Consider the following 18,450-nt stretch of genomic DNA (forward strand, 5'->3'; position numbering starts at 1 on the left):
GAGCAGGCTGGAGGGAGCCCCCTCCCATGAGCCCCCAGGGCAGCCGAGCCCGGGAGAAAGCTCCGAGATCTCGGATTCAGGTGCGGCTCTAGGAACAGGGACTATGTGGATAGAGGACTGTATCGTTGGTGTTGATGAGTACATGCACCTCAGATTACATGATACAGAAGGGGTTCATTCTAAAACAAAGCCAAGAAAATGACTGGGTTGGATCATGCTAAAAGGAGATAATATTACTTTGCTACAAAGTGTCTCCAACTAGAAATGATCGATGAAGTGAGAAAATATTGAGAAGGCAATATAGTGGTTTTTGGTTTTGTTTTTTTTTTAGGTGCCTTTTTATTGGGAGTACAGGTCCAAAACATTTGTTCATATTGTTTTGATTACCATTATATTATTACAAGACAATAAATACTGTTAGGTTTTTACTTTTAAAAAAATTTTGGGGCTAGTGCTGTGGCACAGCAGGTAAAGCCACTGCCTACAGTGCCGGCATCCCATATGGGCACTGGTTCTTGTCCCAGCTGCTCCACTTCCGATCCAGCTCTCTGCTATGGCCTGGGAAAGCAGTAGAAGATAGCCCAAGTCCTTGGGCCCCTGCACACGCGTGGGAGACCCAGAGGAAGCTCCAGTCTCCTGGCTTCAGATCAGCACAGTCCAGCCATTGCAGCCACCTGGGGAGTGAACCATCCAATGGAAGACCTCTCTCTCTTCCTCTGTAACTCTAACTTTCAAATAAATAAAATAAATCTTTTAAAAAAATATTGTTTTGCTTTTGCTGTGGCAGTGCTTACTAGTTAAGGAATTTTCTGGAATGGTACACACTGCAGCAAGGGGATGGGCCTCTAAGTAGCAGGTGCTGAAGAGTTTACACACCAGACAGTCCTCGGCTGTTGTCTACACATCCCTTTATTTCTCCTATTTCCTGTAATTTGAGTAAAATTCATGAAAATTAATGTAGTTTCAAAAGGAATAACCCAATTCACCTTTGGACATAAGAATGAACACTAAGAGAGGTCCACTATAATCATCAGCCTGCAAAGCTTATTTAATTCAATTGGGCACTAACTTCCAAAGTTTGTGGGAAAATGCAAATAGAGGTAAGTGTATGGCTCGGTATTGTGGCACAGTGGTGAAGCCACCACCTGTGACGCAGGCACTGTTCAAGTCCTGGCTGCTCTACTTCCCATCCAGCTCCCTGCTAACATGCCTGCCTGGGAAAGCAGCAGCAGATGACCCAAGTACTTGGGCTCCTGCCACCCCTGTGATACCCAGATAGGGTTCCAGGTTCCTAGCTTCAGCCTGGCCCAGCATCAACTGTTGGCGGTCATTTGGGGAATGAATCAGCAGGTGGACTGTCTCTGTCCATCTCTCTCTCTGTCTATACCTTTCAAATAAGTATGGTTTCTTTTAAGAAAAAAAAAAGTAATTTTACGGAGCAGTATGTCATGCAGCTGTTAAGTAGCTACTTGGGATGCCCACATCCCGTATCTGAGTTTCTGAGTCTGGTCCCAGCTACTCCAGTTCCAACCCAACCCCCTGTTAAGGACACCCTGGTAAGCAGCAGAAGATGGCTGGAGTAGTTAGGTCGCTGCCACCCATGTGGGGACCTGGATTAGTTTCCAGGCTCCTTGCTTTTGCCTGACCCAGCCATGAATATGAATACTGCAAGTACTGGAGGACTGAACCAGCGGATGGAAGATCTTATCTGTCTCTGCCTTCCAAATAAAACGAAAAAGTTCTGTAGAAGTTAAAACATTAGTGCAAAAGAATTGGAAATCAATGAGTATTATTTCATAATATACATAAGCCATATATATTATTTTAATCACCCTTTATATGTATGAAGTACCCTTGTGTTCAAATATTCAAACTGAGTGTATTAGAAAATAATGTATCTCACATCCTTAAGTCAAGTCTATAGGACTTGACCACTGCAGGTAAACTCATTTCATTAGGAATTCTGTCTATAAATTAAACTTTTAAATCTCAAAGAAAAGCATTTTTCAATCTGACTTCCAAGAATACCAGTAGAGGAGCTGCCTCGACACCAGCATACCAGGCACATCACCTGAGAAGCAGTCTGTGCACAGCTCAGCTTGGGAAAGTGTCTAGACAGAGTTAAGCAGATCTGCTAAGAACTTGAAAGCTCTGAAATGTGTGTTCTGAACTCCTAGGGAGGAAATCACTGTAGCATTTTCTCAAATGATCTGCCCATAGGACACTTTCTGAGTCACATCTGTTAACACCCCTGCTACTAAAGAAACCATGATACGTGCAGTATGCTTTAACACACATTTCAGCTAAGTGTTCCCCTGCTTTAAAAAGTTATAGCTGTTTTTAAAAGTATTAAAACTCCTGGGTTCTGTGGGAAAGTATGCAAAAGAAAACACAGAACTCTAAATCCAGTTAGGTGGGAGATCAACCATGCTGATTTCAGGCAAAGGGAATTTATAACATCTCTGCTTGAGATGAGGAGATAAAAAGCACTACCTATCAACAGCAGTGACCTGCGGGGACACGGGGCTACCAGAATTCCACTCCCAAAACGCTTTCCTCGTAACGTTAGCCTGCAATGCCCGTGACATTGAGGGCCGCGCTACTTAGAACAGAGACGTGGCTGTGGTTTGAATGTTAGCTGGAGTGCACTGCCAGAGAGGTGGCCTCCATGATCAAACTGGGTGGCTTTATTTGGAGAGGCACCGATGCACGTGCTTCTTCCTGCCACATGAGCTCGGTGTCCCCTTGGGACTCTGCTAGTGAGAACGCCATCACCAGACAACGCCCGACCTTGGATGTGAAGCCCCAAAACCTGGAGCTGAAATAAACCTCTCTCCTTCCTCAATAGCCCACATCAGGTATTTTGTTACAGTAATGGAATGCTCAAAAAACACAACGGGAAGAAATGTGTGACTCCCAGGCCACACCTCTACCACATCCTCTTCTGCATGGACATTGTGCACACAGGAACTACAGGACACGGGTACCTGTGGTCACCCCTGAAATGCGTCAGCTCTCCTGGGGCTGTGGTGCTAACACTCCTGGTTAAGAACCACTACTGTCCATCTCACAGAGCCAAGAACTTTCAGAACTCAAAGAACTGCTCCTTCTGTTTGTTTCTTTTTCAAGATTTATGTATTTGAAAGCAGAGTTACAGAGAAAGAAGGAAAGACAGACACAAAGTGGGGAGGAGGTCTTCTAGCTGCTGGTTCACCCCTCAAATGGCCACAACAACCAGGGCTGGACCAGGTTGAAGCCAGAAGCCTGAAACTCCGTCCAGGTCTCCCATGCGGTGCAAGGGCCCAAAGACTTGGGCCATCTTCTGCTGCTTTCTCATGCGCATTAGCAGGGAGCTGGTTCGGAAGTGGAGCAGCCGGGTCTCGAACCAGCACCCACATGGGATGCCAGTGTCACGGCTGGTGCCTAAACCTGCTGCACCACAATGCCTGCCAGAAGAACTGTTTCTTTCCATCCCCCAACATGCCTTAAACCAGGAAGAGGCACCCTTACTTCTACTACGCTGGATCTATGCGACAGCCCATCGGACAGCTTCCTACCCGAGCAAACGATGGCTGAACTTGGGAGACATGACAAAGCAATGCTACAACTCAGAGCCTTGTGTTAAAGAAAGCTCCCCTCTCGCATTACTAATGCCCCCCTTAATGTTCAAGGCAATGCTGAAGTTCCACGTCTGACAGTAAAGCGAGCACCTAACATTTCCTGGGTCACTGTTTGACTCCGGACCTCAGACCTCATCAAGGCAGACAGAGGCAGACCCCTAGAGCTTCACACCCCGGTGCCAGGACCTTCATCAGGAAAGTCTCGGGTAAATTTCCCCACTTCGGAGCCCTCGAGCCTCCAAGCTGCCCATGGCACATCAACTGCCAACATGACCCCCTCAGCCTCCACCGATTCCAAACGCAAAACAAGCAACATGTCACTGAGAAGAGCTAAAGCAATGACAATGAGTAGCCTCGAAGCACAAACTGCATTCAGACACAATTCTAATAATTCCGGCAGTTTCCATGGCTGGTTCCTTTGGAGGCTCTGCGCCAGAGAATTCTTTTTTTTTTTTTTTTTTTTTTTTTTTTTGACAGGCAGAGTGGACAGTGAGAGAGACAGAGAGAAAGGTCTTCCTTTGCCGTTGGTTCACCCTCCAATGGCCACCGCGGCTGGCGCACTGCGGCCGGCGCACCGCGCTGATCCGATGGCAGGAGCCAGGTACTTCTGGTCTCCCATAGGGTGCAGGGCCCAAGTACGTGGGCCATCCTCCACTGCACTCCTGGGCCACAGCAGAGAGCTGGCCTTGCGCCAGAGAATTCTACAAGGTTCTCATCTGCCTCCTGCACCAGAGAATTCTACTAGGCTTTCACCTGCAGCAGGCATAGAGTCGAGATCTGGATTCCCGCTTAACGCCTGCACACCATGTCACAGTCAAGAGCTTACTCTCGCAGCAAGTGGCTGCTTCTCTCCAAGGGATCTGCCATTGGGTGGTAGAATAATTACAACACATCCCTGCTTAGGAATTTGATAATAAAATATGTTTTGAAATCTACTGCGTGCCACAGAAAGGCTAAATAGTTTCTTAGCCTGATGGAGAAACAATTTCAACAAAGCAAGAAACCAGCATCTCAAGCTTAGAATTTAAATGCTGACATTATTTCTTCTGCTCAAAAGTGTGTCCCTAAAACATGGGTGTCAGAAATTCTACCATGGAGGGAATCAGACATGTAAAATACACACACATGGTGCCTAAATCTGGCACAACCATCTCCTGCTTATGGGAGAGGAAGCAGAGACAGGCAAGGGAGAGACACAAGAGGGTCTCTCTCTCTTTAAGGTTTTTTAAAATTTATTTGAAAGGCAGAGCTGCAGAGAGGAGGAGAGACAGGAGGGAGGGAGAGAGAGAGAGAGAGAAAGAGAATCTTCGTCTGCTGGTTCACTCCCCAAAAGGCCGCAAAGGCTGGGGCTGGGCTAGAGGGAAGCTCCCTCTAGGTCTCCTATGTAAGTATAGGGTCCCAAATACTTGGTCGTTTTCTGCTGCTTTTGCAGGTGCATTAGCAGGGAGCTGGACTGGAAGTGGAACCGTCAAGTCTCGAACCGGTACCCATATGGGATGCTGGCGCCACAGGTGGAGGCTTTACTTGCTACGCCACAACACTTTCCCCAAGACAGTTTCTTATAAAATGATCTTCTGGAGTGAGCAATTAGCCTAGTGTTAGAATACCGTTAAAATGCCAGTGTCCCAATTTGGAGCTCCTGGGTTTCAGTCCCGGCTCCAGCTCTGGGCTCCAACTTCCTGCTAATGCAGACCCTGTGAGGCAGTGGTGACCGTTGAAGTAATTGGATTCCTGCCACCCATGTGGGAGAGAGACCTGGATTAAGTTCCCAGCTCCTGGTTTCAGCTCCAGCCCAGTTCTGGCCATTGCAGGCAAGTTGGAGAGTAAACCAGCTTGCTCTGTGTGTGTGTGTGTGTGTGTGTCTCAAATGGGAAAAATAGATAATTTACACACACACACATACACACACACACACACAAACCCTCTTCTCCTAGGGACGCCTGTCTGTTGTAAGCAGCCCAGGATTTTGTAAGCAGCCCAAGATAGCTTGCAGCAGCACCTCTCAGGTTCATGTTGACGGCTGCTGAACAGAGACGGGGAACAGGTATTTCCTTTTTGCCCAACACAAGCAAAGTATTGTTTAATTAGAAGGATAATGGAGACCACTGGCAAAGTTAAATATGCACATGGCCAGGGTGCAAATTCAGCAGCTAAACTGCCTTTGAACCACACTGCTTTAAATGATTCTGATTTCTTTTTAAACCCAGTTAGAATTTATTGACCACCCCTTTGCTATTTCAATCTTTAAACGATTTATTTATTTATCTGAAAGGCTGAGTTACAAGGGAGGGGTGGAGCAGAAAGAGAGAAGAGAGATTTCATGCTCTGGCCACAACAGCTGGGGCCTAGCCAGGCCAAAGCCAGGAGCCAGATCTTCTTCCTGGTCTCCCATGTGGGCGGTAGGCGCCCAAGTACTTGGGCCATCTTCTGCTGCTTCCAAACACATTAGCTGGGAGCTGGATTGGAAATGGAGCAGCTGGGACTCAAACTGGCACTCATAAGGGATGCCGGCATCCCAGACAGCAGCTTAACCTGCTACACCACAAAGTGGGCCCCTGCTATTTCAATTTTAAGTCTGTGCACTATTTGATTGAAAAGAAAAATGAACACGGGGCCAGCATTGCGATGCAGCAAATTAAGGGGCCTGTGACGTCTGTATCCCTCATCAGAGTGCCTCTTCCAGTTCTGGCTGTTCCACTTCCAATCCAGCTCTCTACTAAAGTGCCTGGGAAAGCAACAGAGGATACTCCAAGTACTTGGGCCCTTACCACCCACATGGAAGACCCAGATGGAGTTCCTGGCTCCTGGTTTCAGCCTGACCCAGCCTGGGCAGTTGTGGCCATTTAGAGAGAACCAGCAGATGGAAGATCTCCCTTTCAGTTTCTCCCTTTTTCTGTCACTCTGCCTTCCAAATAAAAAATAAATCTTTAAAAAGAAAAAAATGAACAAGCAAAATTGCTTGTTTTATTTGCAACAGAATGCACTTAATTTGTAAAGATGGCCATCTAAGATGATGTGATGTAGCCAAAAATCAACAGTTGCTGTACCATAATCTCCTACTCCAAATATTTCTAGCACAATCACAGAAAAGCTTAGGTTACAGAATGGAAAAAAAAAAGCAGTAAATTACTAATCCTCAAAGAGCCATGCCGTGATTGCTAAAGAGGCGCCATGGCCCTGCCTGCCGAATTCTAAACGGCTTTTCAATTGATTAACAGTCTCTGCCTCACATCTGCTCCACTCTGGAGCCACTAAGCAGGGGCCTCACCGCCAGACCTCTCCTGGCTACAGTGTTCAGCATGGAAGAGAGAGGAAGAGGTCAGTCAGCTGGCCAGCCTCAGAGCTCCATGAAGCCACCCCAAGGGAGTTTGCAAAATGCCTCCTTATATGTAAAACAAAACAAAACAAAAACTAAAGAAGCTGCCCACACCCCACGACATGGATTATTTAATAAAGTCATCAAACATCGAGCTCTCATAATGGACTGGCTGATGCCATTCGAGTGAATCCATTTAGGGTGTGTGGATGGTTAATAGCAAAATCAAAATGATAAATTGAAATGGGCTTCTCTGACGTGTGTGCTGAGCTCTGCACTCCATGGAATTGAAATGCCTGCTGCACACCAAGCAAACAGTGGCGAGACTCCAGTCCCAAGGATGCTCGGGCACCGCCAGTGTCCATCAGTCAGTCTGCTCGGGAGGAAATAGACAGCCCAGGTGCACTGACTCATAAGAGGCGGCTAACAGCAGGAGCCGCTCGTGGATTGGAAATTATGACATGATCCAGGTTTCTCTGCACCAGCACAACGCCAGCACCGAGACTATAAGGAGCCCAAGCTGCCATGAGACCCATGGGGAGAAAACCCCAGCTTAGCCACTTACTGGCTATGAGGCAGCTCAGCAAATTTCTCATCCTCTGAGCCTCAATTTGTTCATCTATGAAATGGGGAAACAATGCTTCTGCAGGGTCCTTGCTGTAGCCACACTCCAAACCAACAAAGTCAGAACCTCTCTCAAGGAAAGAGAGGCAGAGGTTGATGGTTTTAAGGCCCCGAGACGGTGCCAACAGGACAATTGGTGAATGGGACATTGGATGAGGTCATTTGCAGGAACCGGGAAACCAGCTCTCAAAACGAAAGCAGATCTGAATGCAGAGGCAGGGAAGTTTATAGGAGACCCAGAGTGAGCAATTCTAAGGTGGAGGAGGGGAGGTTATTTGCTGGGGGCTTGAGAAGTAACACAAGAACCTGGTGAAGAGGGCCATTGCTGTGGCACGGCAGGTTAAGTTGCCACTTGGGACACTGGCATCTCACGGGGAGCACCAGTTTGAATCCTGACAGCTTGGCTTCTGATCCAGCTCCCTGCCAATGCACCTGGGAAGGCAGTGGAAGATGGCCCAAGTGCTTGGGTCCCTGCTACCCACGTGGGAGATCTGGATGGAGTTCCTGGCTCCTGGCTTCTAACTGGCCCAGCCCAGTTGTTTGGGGAGTAAAACATAGGATGGAAGATTCTCTCTCTCTCTTTCTCTCTCTCTCTCTCCCCCAACCCCCTTTCTCTGGCTTTCAAATAAATGAATTAATAAATTAAATAAAATAAATATTTAAAAGGAAACTGTTGGCCAGTGCTGCGGCTCACTAGGCTAATCCTCCACCTTGCGGCACTGGTACCCTGGGTTCTAGTCCCAGTTGGGGCACTGGATTCTGTCCCGGTTGCTCCTCTTCCAGTCCAGCTCTCTGCTGTGGCCCGGGAAGGCAGTGGAGGATAGCCCAAGTGCTTGGGCCCTGCACCTGCATGGGAGACCAGGAGGAAGCACCTGGCTCCTGGCTTTGGATCGGTGCAGCGCGTCGGCTGTAGTGGTCATTTGGAAGGAAGGAACCAACATAAGGAAGACCTTTCTCTCTGTCTCTCTCTCCCACTGTCTAACTCTGCCTGTCAAAAAAAAAAAAAAAAAAAAAAAAAAGGAAACTGTTGATGCCTGGGAACAAACCACCATGGAGGGGAATAGGAGAAGAAGGTGGCATTCAGGAAATAAACAGACCTGGCGGAGCGCTAACTGAACGCTGATACTCACTGCCAGGGTCGATCTGCTTGTCTTGGGTTTTCCTCTGCAAGCACCCAGCTGTGTGCATGTACCTGTGGAGAACAGGCTGCAGAGCTGGATGACGGATGTGACAGCTAGCATCTCTCCATGACATCTGGCCAAGTCCAGCCTGGGATTTAGTTCTTCCAGGTGCCCAACTGATACCCCAGTGAACTAGCTGAGACCCCACCACCCAGCCCTCCCTGGAGGGTGCACAGATGGCCTTGGCCTTTACAGACAACGGCCAGTGTTCGCGTCACACAAATGGCCCTAATCAGGCCAGCTGAACTCAGCGGAGAAGGAATTCAATGACAGTCCCTGTAAGTATTAGCAGGTGCTAAAATGATGTTTCCTGCAAAGAAAACACATTCTTCAGTCTCCACCGGAAGCTTCCAAACCACCTTGCTCACAGGCCTCTTCCCAGCCAATGCCCAATCTTCTGAAAAGTGGACGTCAGCCACAGCGCGCTAGCCTTCCCGCTGCCCTCGGAGGCAGGAGCCACAGTCGGGGTCACACACCAGAGTCCCCAAGCTAGGCATCGCTCAGCCTTTGCTTTGAATGAGCTGAGTGCAGCCCATCACCAAAACTTCACGAGTGAGAGGACATCTGGGCAGCTTCACCCTCACTTACCAAATCAGCCTGCCACAGCACCCACATGTAAGAGCTCTGGGGCTCCCCGCTTACAGCTCGGCCTGGGCTGCACATCTCTCTATTTCAAACTCTTCTTTCTATTTTTTTTTTTTTTTTATTTGAGAGGCAGAGAGAAAGGGGGGGCGGGGGGGGGGTGTGGAGATAAAGGGAGAGTGAACTCCCATCCTCTGCGTACTCCCCAAACACTTGCAAGGGCCCTGGGCCAAGGCCTTAGTCAACTCAGTCCAGGCCTCCCACATGGGTGCCGGGAACTTGAGTCATTACCATTGCCTCCCAGGGTCTGCATTGGCAGGAGGCTGAAGTCAGGAGCTGCAGCCTGCTAAGTACCCAGGCACTCTCACACGGGACCCAGGCTCTTAACCTCTACACCGAATTCTCACCACCAATCGAGTCGTGCTGACAGTGCCTCGATAGAACAATGTAACTCTGCAACCTTTGTATATTTTCTTGGTTTTTAAAAATTATTCAGGGGCGCCTTTCCGGGAAGCCGACACGACGGCGGAAGTGGACATTCGGTAAGTTCACCTGCCGCGGCGTGGACCTCGACCAGCTTCTGGACGCGTCCCACCAGCAGCTCAAGCAGGCGCGCAGCACCGGGCGGCAGCTGGGCCTGCGGCGGAAGCAGCACTCGCTCCCGAGGCGCCGCCCTTGGAGAAGCCGGGGGTGGTGCAGACGCACCTGCGGGTGTGATCGCCCTGCCCGAGACGGTGGGCAGCGTGGTACACGCGTACAACGTCAAGACCTTCTTCAGCCAGGTGGAGCTCAAGCCAGAGATGATTGGCCACCTCCTGGGCGAGTTCTCCATCACCCACAAGCCCGTGCCGGCCGGGCCCATTTCCCTAGATAGTCCTCAATGAAGGCGCTGGTTCCTATATGTGTGTGTGTGTGTGTGTGCACGCGCGCGTGTGTGCATGTGTGTGTGTGTATCCAGGGGCAGGCATTTGGCACAAAGATTAAGTTGCTGCTTGGGATGCCTGCATCCCATATCAGTGCTTGATTTGAATCACAGCGACTCTACTTTCAACCCAGCTTCTCGCAAATGCACACCCTGGGAGGTAGCAGGTAACAGCCCAAGGACTCCTGCTACCCATTTGGGAGTCCCACATAGAGTTCTGGGATCCTAACTTCAGCCTGACCTAACCCTGGCAGGCATTTGGGGAATAAACTACCAGACAGAAGATCTTGCCTTCAGTCTCTCTGTCTTTCAAGTAAAAATGAAAATAAATAAGTAAAATGTAATTATGCAGCAAAGAAGTCAGTGTATACCCCCATTAACCTTCTAATATCAGATGAAACGCTACTTGAGGAAAAATGAAAAGTGTCGCTAAAGAAACAGACACTAATACATAAGCAAATGCTCCAAAAAGCGTTGCCTGATTAAAAATGCATTCGCAGTCTTGCCATGTACAATGCATTTGTGGGGGGTCTGGACGCTGTATCACCATCTCTCTCAACATCGGGGTGGAGACGCTCAGCTTGAATCTCTTAATCTGTTCTCAGGGGCTGGCTGGTGCAGGTTATTTTGGGAAAGGTAATGATTATGGCCTTGCTATTAGTCTCTCATGGCACATTTAAATGATTCTGATTCTTTGTAATCTGCTGCAAATTTAATACAGAAAAAATAAAATTTGTGTCCTGTAATGCCTAGTAAAAAATAAAAAATTCTCCAGAAAGATACATTCTCCGAAGAAAGCACTCGCAGTAGGTACTTTGTTACGACTTGAATATAAGCAATCTTACACGAGAGCATTTTCCACAAAAGGAATCATTAACCTAATTTATAAATCATAAGTTACAGTTCTCAAAATAGCTTTCAGAGCTGCCAGCTATTTTAGAGAACAACTTGACATGCCATTAATACCTTAATTCTTAGCTTTATCAGTAGACAGACCAAGTCTCATTCTCCACAAAGACACACTCAATTCGTTAAGACATTAATTTAGGAAAAATTCATGCGGCTCTCCCAAAGCATATGGGGGAAGGGTGGAGTTGGGATAAGGGGTGGAGGTGGGAGGAGTGATGTACTCCAAGCCCAATGAAACTATGAATTAAATATTTCTGGTGCCCTTGGTGATCCTAAATTATAACTTTATTAACTCTGGAATAGCATTTAATTTATTTTGACACTCATGGTTGGAAATGTTGGTCTGCACAGTGTGTTTGTGATTTAACCAAATATATCTACCCCCATCTTTGCCACCGACAATCGTAGGACCTTGGTCGAGTCAGTGGCAGTAGCTTTGCCTCCTGTTTGATTGTTTTTCTCTGTAAAATAGATGACCCAAACTCTCCTGGGCTCTGAACTCCACTCTTCTCTGTATCAGATCGTGTTTAGGACAAGATGGGAGAGCTGCTCTGCTTTTACTCCTGGACAAGAATACAAAATAGCTTGGGTAGCCCAGACCTGCATAAATACAAATAATGGACATCACCCTGGAGATGGCTCATTTCTCAATGACTTGGTTCAAAACCTGAAACAAAATTCCACGATTTCACAAAGTATAGGCTTTTTTTATTTTTTTTTTTAAGATTTATTTATTTGTTTGAAAGAGTAACAGAGAGGCAGAGGCAGAGAAAGAGAGATCTTCCATCCTCTGGTTCACTCCTCAAATGGCCATAATAGCCAGAGCGGGGCCAATCCAAAGCCAGAAGCCAGGAGCCAGGAGCTTCTTCTGCATTTCCCATGCAGGTGCAGGGGCCCAAGGACTTGGACCACCCCCCACTGCTTTTCCATGCATATTAGCAGGGAGCTGGATGGGAAGTGGAACAGCCGGGACTTGAACCGGAGCCCATACGGTAGCTTTACCTGCTACGCCCCAGTGCCAATCCCCAAGAAGTAGAGGCTTTTAATTGCTAGTGGAATAGTCTCCAAAAATACTCACATCTGAGCAAGCAAAAAGGGAGAGCTTTGTTTTGTTGAATTTTTTGTCATTTATTTTATTTATTTGACAGACAGTGAGATTAGAAAGCTTGAGACAGCCAGCCAGCTAGACAGACAGACAGAGAGACCTCGCACCTGCTGATTCACTCCCCAGATGCCTGCAACAACAGCTGAGGCTGGGCCAGGCCAAAGCCAGGAGCCAGCAACTCAATCCAGGTCTTCCTCGTGGGTGGCACGAGCCATCACCAGGGCATGCATTGGGAGGAAGCTGTGGAGTCTAGAGTGCAGCCAGGTCTCAAACACCAAGCACTCAAACACTCTGATACGGGATACGGGCATCGCAAGCAGCATCTTAACCACTACGCCAAGTGCCCACTCTTATTTTTCTGTTCAAGAATGCAAGCCCACACTTCATCTAACTAGGGACAGTACGTCCTCGCGAAGTGGCAGGGGCTTCTGGGAATGCCTTCCCCGAGCTGCTGCTGGTCTTGGACCTTCAAAGCCCTCAAAAGGAAATGCATTTGTACAATAAGAGAGCAGAGGTGGGGAGGCGGGTGCCAGCTTCCCCTGCTCACTTCCTCTGAAACACAAACAGCCCTTTCAGCTCAGTGCTGTTCCTGAAGCAAGCTTCCTTCTCCGGGGAAGACAGTGGCCCCCAAGCAAATGCCCAATCAATGACTCAGTCTCGAGACTTCATGGCACGGCAGGTTAAGCCGCTGCATCCCACGAGAGTGCAGGTTTGAGTCTCGCTGTTCCAATTCTGGGAAAGCAGCAGATGATGGCCCAAGTGCTTGGACCCCTGCCACCCACATGGGAGACCTGGATGGACTTCTAGTCTCCTGGCTTTGGCTTGGCCCAGCCCCTGCCATTGTGGCCATGTGGGGAGTGACCTAGGATGGAGATTTCTTGCTCTCTTTCTTTCTGTCTGTCTCTCCCTCTCTCTGTACCTTGGTCTTTCAAATACATAAATAATCTTAAAAAAAAAAAAAAGAGAGAGAGAGAGAGACACACACACACACACACATAAAATGCAGTGCTCCAACATGCACCTCTTGGCAAGGCAAAAAATAGCAAATTGGATATTGCAAATCATTGCCAAGACAGGAAAACAGCCATTCAGTATCCATTCATATAAATAGTTTTTTATATCAATCAGGTCAGAAAATATCCTATAAAACTGCTTTCAGTTGTTGTCTCTGGGGAGGGAAGGGAACTTACCTGCCTGAGTATGAAAGGTTTTGGAGCCTTAGCCTTCTGCACTCCACTGCTTCCTGCACGGTAACTGCTCGGAGATGGTCTGCAGGTGGCTCACAGGCCTGAAGCCCGGTCCTCAGTGTGGCGATGTTGAGAAGGCAGGAAGCTCTAGCAGGTGGGGCCTAAACTCTACATAGTCCATTCAATATGGAATAGACAAACCAGCATCGAGAGCTGAGGCCTCGTGGTACAGTGGGTTAAGCTGCTGCCTGTGATGCTGGCATCCCATGCAGGCGCTGGTTCACGTCCTGGCTGTTCCACTTTCAACCCAGCTCCCTGCTAATGGCCTGGGAAAGCAGCAGCAGATGTCCCAAGTGCTTGGGCCCCAGGATACATGTGGGACACTTGGATAAAGCTCCTGGCTCCTGGCTTCGGCCTGGCCCAGTGCTGGCCATCACAGCCATTTAGGGAGTGAACTGGCAGATGGATGAGCAATCTTTGTCTCTCCATCTCGTTCTATAACTCTTTCAAAATAAATAAATCTTTAAAATATATATATATTAAAAAGCCCAGTGCACAGTAAGTAGGTCCTGAGGACGTTGCCCTAGGGTCAAGGAGTAAGTTAATTCTCACAAGAGCACATTGTTATAAACCAGGGCCACCCTATACAGTTTGCCCATTCTGCACAAGGCCAGACTCTTTCTGCTTGTCAGCCATGCTGTGACGTAGTCGGGAGTACTGCTGTACCACACTGTTTAGCTCCTCCAGCCACCAGAAGAATGACCAAATAAACCCCTTTTCTTTCTCTCTCCCTTTCTTTCTTTCTTTCTTTCAAGATTGTATTTATTTATTTGAAAGGTAGAGTTACAGACAGAGGGAGGGAGAGACAGAGAGAAAGGTCTTCCATCTGCCAGTTCACCCCCAAAATGGCTGTCACGGCCGGCACGCTGCGCCGATCCGAAGCCAGGAGCCAGGTGCTTCCTCCTGGTCTCCCATGCGGGTGCAGGGCCTAAGCACTTGGGCCATCCTCCACTGCCTTCCCAGGGCACAACAGAGAGCTGGACTGGAAGAGGAGCAATTGGGACAGAATCCGGCGCCCCGACCAGGACTAGAACCCAGAGTACCAGCACCGCAGGCAGAGGATTAGCCTAGAGAGCCGCAGCACCAGCCCTTACATAATTCTTAAAAGAAAGTGCCTGAATAATACAATGCGGACCACTACACACTCCTACCGCATCTGATGTTTCCTTCTCTTCGCTGATCTCCTACATTCACTCTGTGCAGCTTCTGAGTCTCCACTGCTTTTCATAAGCCCTAACCCTACTGTATGTCCCCGACATCATTCAACACTTGATTAACCCCTGTGATGAGAAGATCAAATCGAAAGTAAGCCCCAACATATCTGAGACCAAAAGCAGTGATATGCAATATTCAACAGGGGCGGATCCTTGTTAACTGTATTGATATCAGAAGGTGCCCAGTAAGAAGTGAGTTTGAGCTTGATCTTGCTGGGCAAAACTACCAAGGGCAGGAAGAAGAGAAAGACATTAGCTGTGTTGCTTTTTATCTCAGGTCAGGCACGGCAGAGGGTGCAGTGTCGGGGTGAAGCCAAGGAGCAATGCTAATGGCAGGATTCAGTTTACAGGGTGAGATCACTTTGTACGTGCAGAATGGTGTACACAGCTGTTTATGTGTGTTCAAGGAAGTCAGAACCGTCGCTACATTTTGGACAGCAACAACTGGAAGGAGCTACAGGAGGACTGGAAGGCTCTGGTTACTTTCCACATAACCTGAGCGGGGAGGCAGTTATGTGCCTGTGTTCACTATGTAAGAATTCATGAAGCTAGGGGCATTTAGCCTAGCGCTTAAGACATCCGTGTCCCATAGCCAGGTGCATGGGAGTGATTTCTGGCTCCAGCTCTTGTTTCCAGCTTCCTGCTCGAGGAGATCCTGGGAAGCAACAGTGGAAGCTCAAATTCTTGGGTCTCTGCACCCACGTGGGAGAGCTGGATTGAGCTCCCAGCTCCTCGCTCCGGCCTCAGACCAGCCCTGGGCATCAGTGGGCATCTGAGGAGTGAACCAGCAGATGGGAGAGCTCCACTGGCCTCTCTCTCTTTCTCTCTCTAATAAATGAAATAATAATAAATTTAAAAAAAAAAAAAACCTTACCAACCTAAACACTTAAGACTTGTACACTTTACTGGCTGTAAGCTGACCATAAGCAAACAGCCCTAAAAACCCACAAACCACCAATCTTGCTGTAGAGTGCAGGGACTGACTACAGGAGGCCAACAGTGAGGCAGGAAGTTGCTCCTCCAGTCCCCAAAGAAGCATGGCACCAGGGAGGAGACCCTAGGGGAAGGAAGGATCAACTTGAAATATGTATTTGAAACAAAGCCAAGAGGACTCACCAGTGGAAAAAAGACCCCCAGGCCAGAGGCTGGTTTAGGTCAGTGGCTGCTGCTGAATTCCAAGGAACACGCTTGTCTCTGTTCCTTACCTGTAGCTCTCTGTATCCTGAATTCTGTCTCAAGCATTCTCTGAGCCAGAATGCCGAAGCTGGAAAGAAGCGCTTCACCCGTATGCTTGCTTCCACATTAGCAAAGCGGGGATTTACAAAGTTCCATGTGCAACAGGCTTAGGGCAGCGTTGATTAAGGTCACCAAGATCACAAGGAGCAGATCACTGTGCTTGTCCCCCGCTCCCTCAACCTTCCAGGTCAGTGGTTTGGCCGTTTCTTTTCTTGGTGCTACTCTTTTCTAGGAAAGGAATAATTTCCTACAAGAGCCTAGACACTTGGGGTCAGCAGGGGCGTGCCCGTGTCCTGTGCTGGCGTCTTCTCAAGTCCTCTCTCTCCTTTGTTTTCAGTGCTGTCTGCACCCATTCCTTGATTTCTCCCTAACGCAGGCTTCAGCCTGTCCTGTTGGATGGAACACAGCGCCCTAGGAGCTGCTCTCTGCCTCTCACAACTCCACTTAGCTTTCTCCTTGTTCTCAATCTGTCCTGCTGGCCAGCCTATCATTTCACTCTCATCAGACGGAGCCCCTGGGGCCAGTGCTGTGGCATAGCGGGTTAAGCCGCCGTCTGCAGTGCCAGCATCCCATGTGGACACCGGTTCGAGATTCGGCTGCTCCACTTCCGATCCAGCTTTCTGCTGTGGCCTGGGAAAGCAGTAGAAGATGGCCCAAGTCCCCGGGCCCCTGCACCCACTTAAGAGACCCGAAAGAAGCTCCTGGCTCCTGGCTTTGGATTGGCACAGCTCCGGCAGTTGCGGCCAATTGAGGAGTGAACCAGCAGGTGGAAGACCTATCTCTCTCTCTCTCTCTACGCTTGCCTCTCTGTAACTCTTTCAAATAAATAAACTAATCTTTAGAAAAATAAATAAATAAATAAATAAATAGAGCCCAGCCTCCTTTTTTTTTTTTTTTTTTTTTAAAGATAGAGTTAGACAGTGAGAGAGAGACACAGAGAGAAAGGTCTTCCTTCCGTTGGTTCACCCCCCAAATGGCTGCCACGGCCGGCGCACTGCACCGATCCGAAGCCAGGAGCCAGGTACTTCCTCCTGGTCTCCCATGCGGGTGCAGGGCCCAAGCACTTGGGCCATTTTCCACTGCCTTCCCGGGCCACAGCAGAGAGCTGGACTGGAAGAGGAGCACCAGGACAGAACTGGCTCCCCAACTGGGACTAGAACCCGGGATGCCGGCGCCAGAGGCAGAGGATTAGCTTAGTGAGCCACGGCGCCGGCCCCCAACCTCCTTTTTATACCATCACCTCTCACCACCCTCTTTTGTAATGGCTTAGTCCTGAGATACCAAGTCAAAAAGACATCTTCAATGTTCTCTCATAAACATTTGTTCACAACAAGAATTCAAGCTACACTGGGGATGTTAATAAGAGCTAAGCCAACATAAAAACTCAATACACTCCATGAGGGTGGGGACAGCATCACTCTTACACATCCGGCACTCAAACATCAGACACTGTCAATAATTACCAAATTCAAGTCTGAGCAGCCTGAACTTGAAGAGCCACCAGAAACTAATAACATAACCACGATGCAGACAGCAGGGAACGGATCATCAAGTTAACAGACTGCAGGAATTAGGGGGAAAGCAATTGCTTCAAATAATGCACTTGACCAGTAATGCCATTAAACCCAGGAACAGAGCCCCTAACTACACAGAACCCCAGACTGGCCCTCTGTTACCTGCCTGCTACCTTCACAGGAACCAACAGCGCAAACCTACCTGAAATGAAAAGGACCCAGGATTGTGGCCTCCCCAGGGCCTGTGCATGCCTCTCCCCCAGGCACCCCTGCAGCAGAGGGGCAGCCAAAAGGCATCCTTTTCAGTGGAGTTTGGGAGCTAGAAAATCCGATGCATGAGCTGGAGGTCCCTCAAGGTGTAGAAGCAGCCAGGAGTGGAAACCAAAAGGAGGACAGGCTGGAGGCTGCCACTCTGGTATCACACACCCCAGCATGGAAGGACCAGGCGTCTAAGGAGTCTAATTCCAGACCTGGCCTTCTGGGTGGTGGTGACGGCTTCACTGTCAACCATGGTGGCAAGAACATTTTACTTCACGGTTTGTTAGCTTGCTTTATAGTGTTCCAATAGTGCGCCAGATGGCGGATGTATCTTCATTTGCAGCCTTGCCCTGGGTTTCCCAAATCTTAAGAGTGAGTCTGCATAAGGGTCCAACCTAGGGTATAAGCAACCAAGCCATAATGAGAAAATGAGCACATTCTGCTATAGCGTTAGTCTGCAGAGGGAAATGGCATTGTCCCTGCTGCCGGACCACCAGGTTTCCCACCCAGGCTCCACTTACTAGAGCCATGTGACCTTAGGCAAGCTGTTTCACCAGTTAGGCTGTGCCTCAGTTTCCCCAACTATAAAGTGGGAATAACAGACCACTACCCCTTAAGTCTCTTAAAAGGATTCCAGGGCCAGCATCGTGGCATAGGGGTAAAGCTGCCACCTGCGAAGTCAGCATAGCATATGGTCACTGGTTCCACCCTAATTGCTCCAC

The 18,450-nt window shown here is 48.7% G+C and overlaps 1 protein-coding gene and 1 pseudogene across 2 annotated transcripts in view; one reads left to right on the forward strand and one right to left on the reverse strand.

Moving 5' to 3' along the window:
* The window catches only part of AKAP12 (A-kinase anchoring protein 12), a 113,455-nt gene that overhangs the window by 59,009 nt on the left and 35,996 nt on the right, over positions 1–18,450 (reverse strand). The window lies entirely within an intron of this gene.
* LOC108177315 (small ribosomal subunit protein uS19-like) lies at positions 27–10,207 on the forward strand (annotated as a pseudogene).

The sequence above is a fragment of the Oryctolagus cuniculus genome, chromosome 5 (assembly GCF_964237555.1).
Source record: "Oryctolagus cuniculus chromosome 5, mOryCun1.1, whole genome shotgun sequence".
Lineage (NCBI taxonomy): Eukaryota > Metazoa > Chordata > Mammalia > Lagomorpha > Leporidae > Oryctolagus > Oryctolagus cuniculus.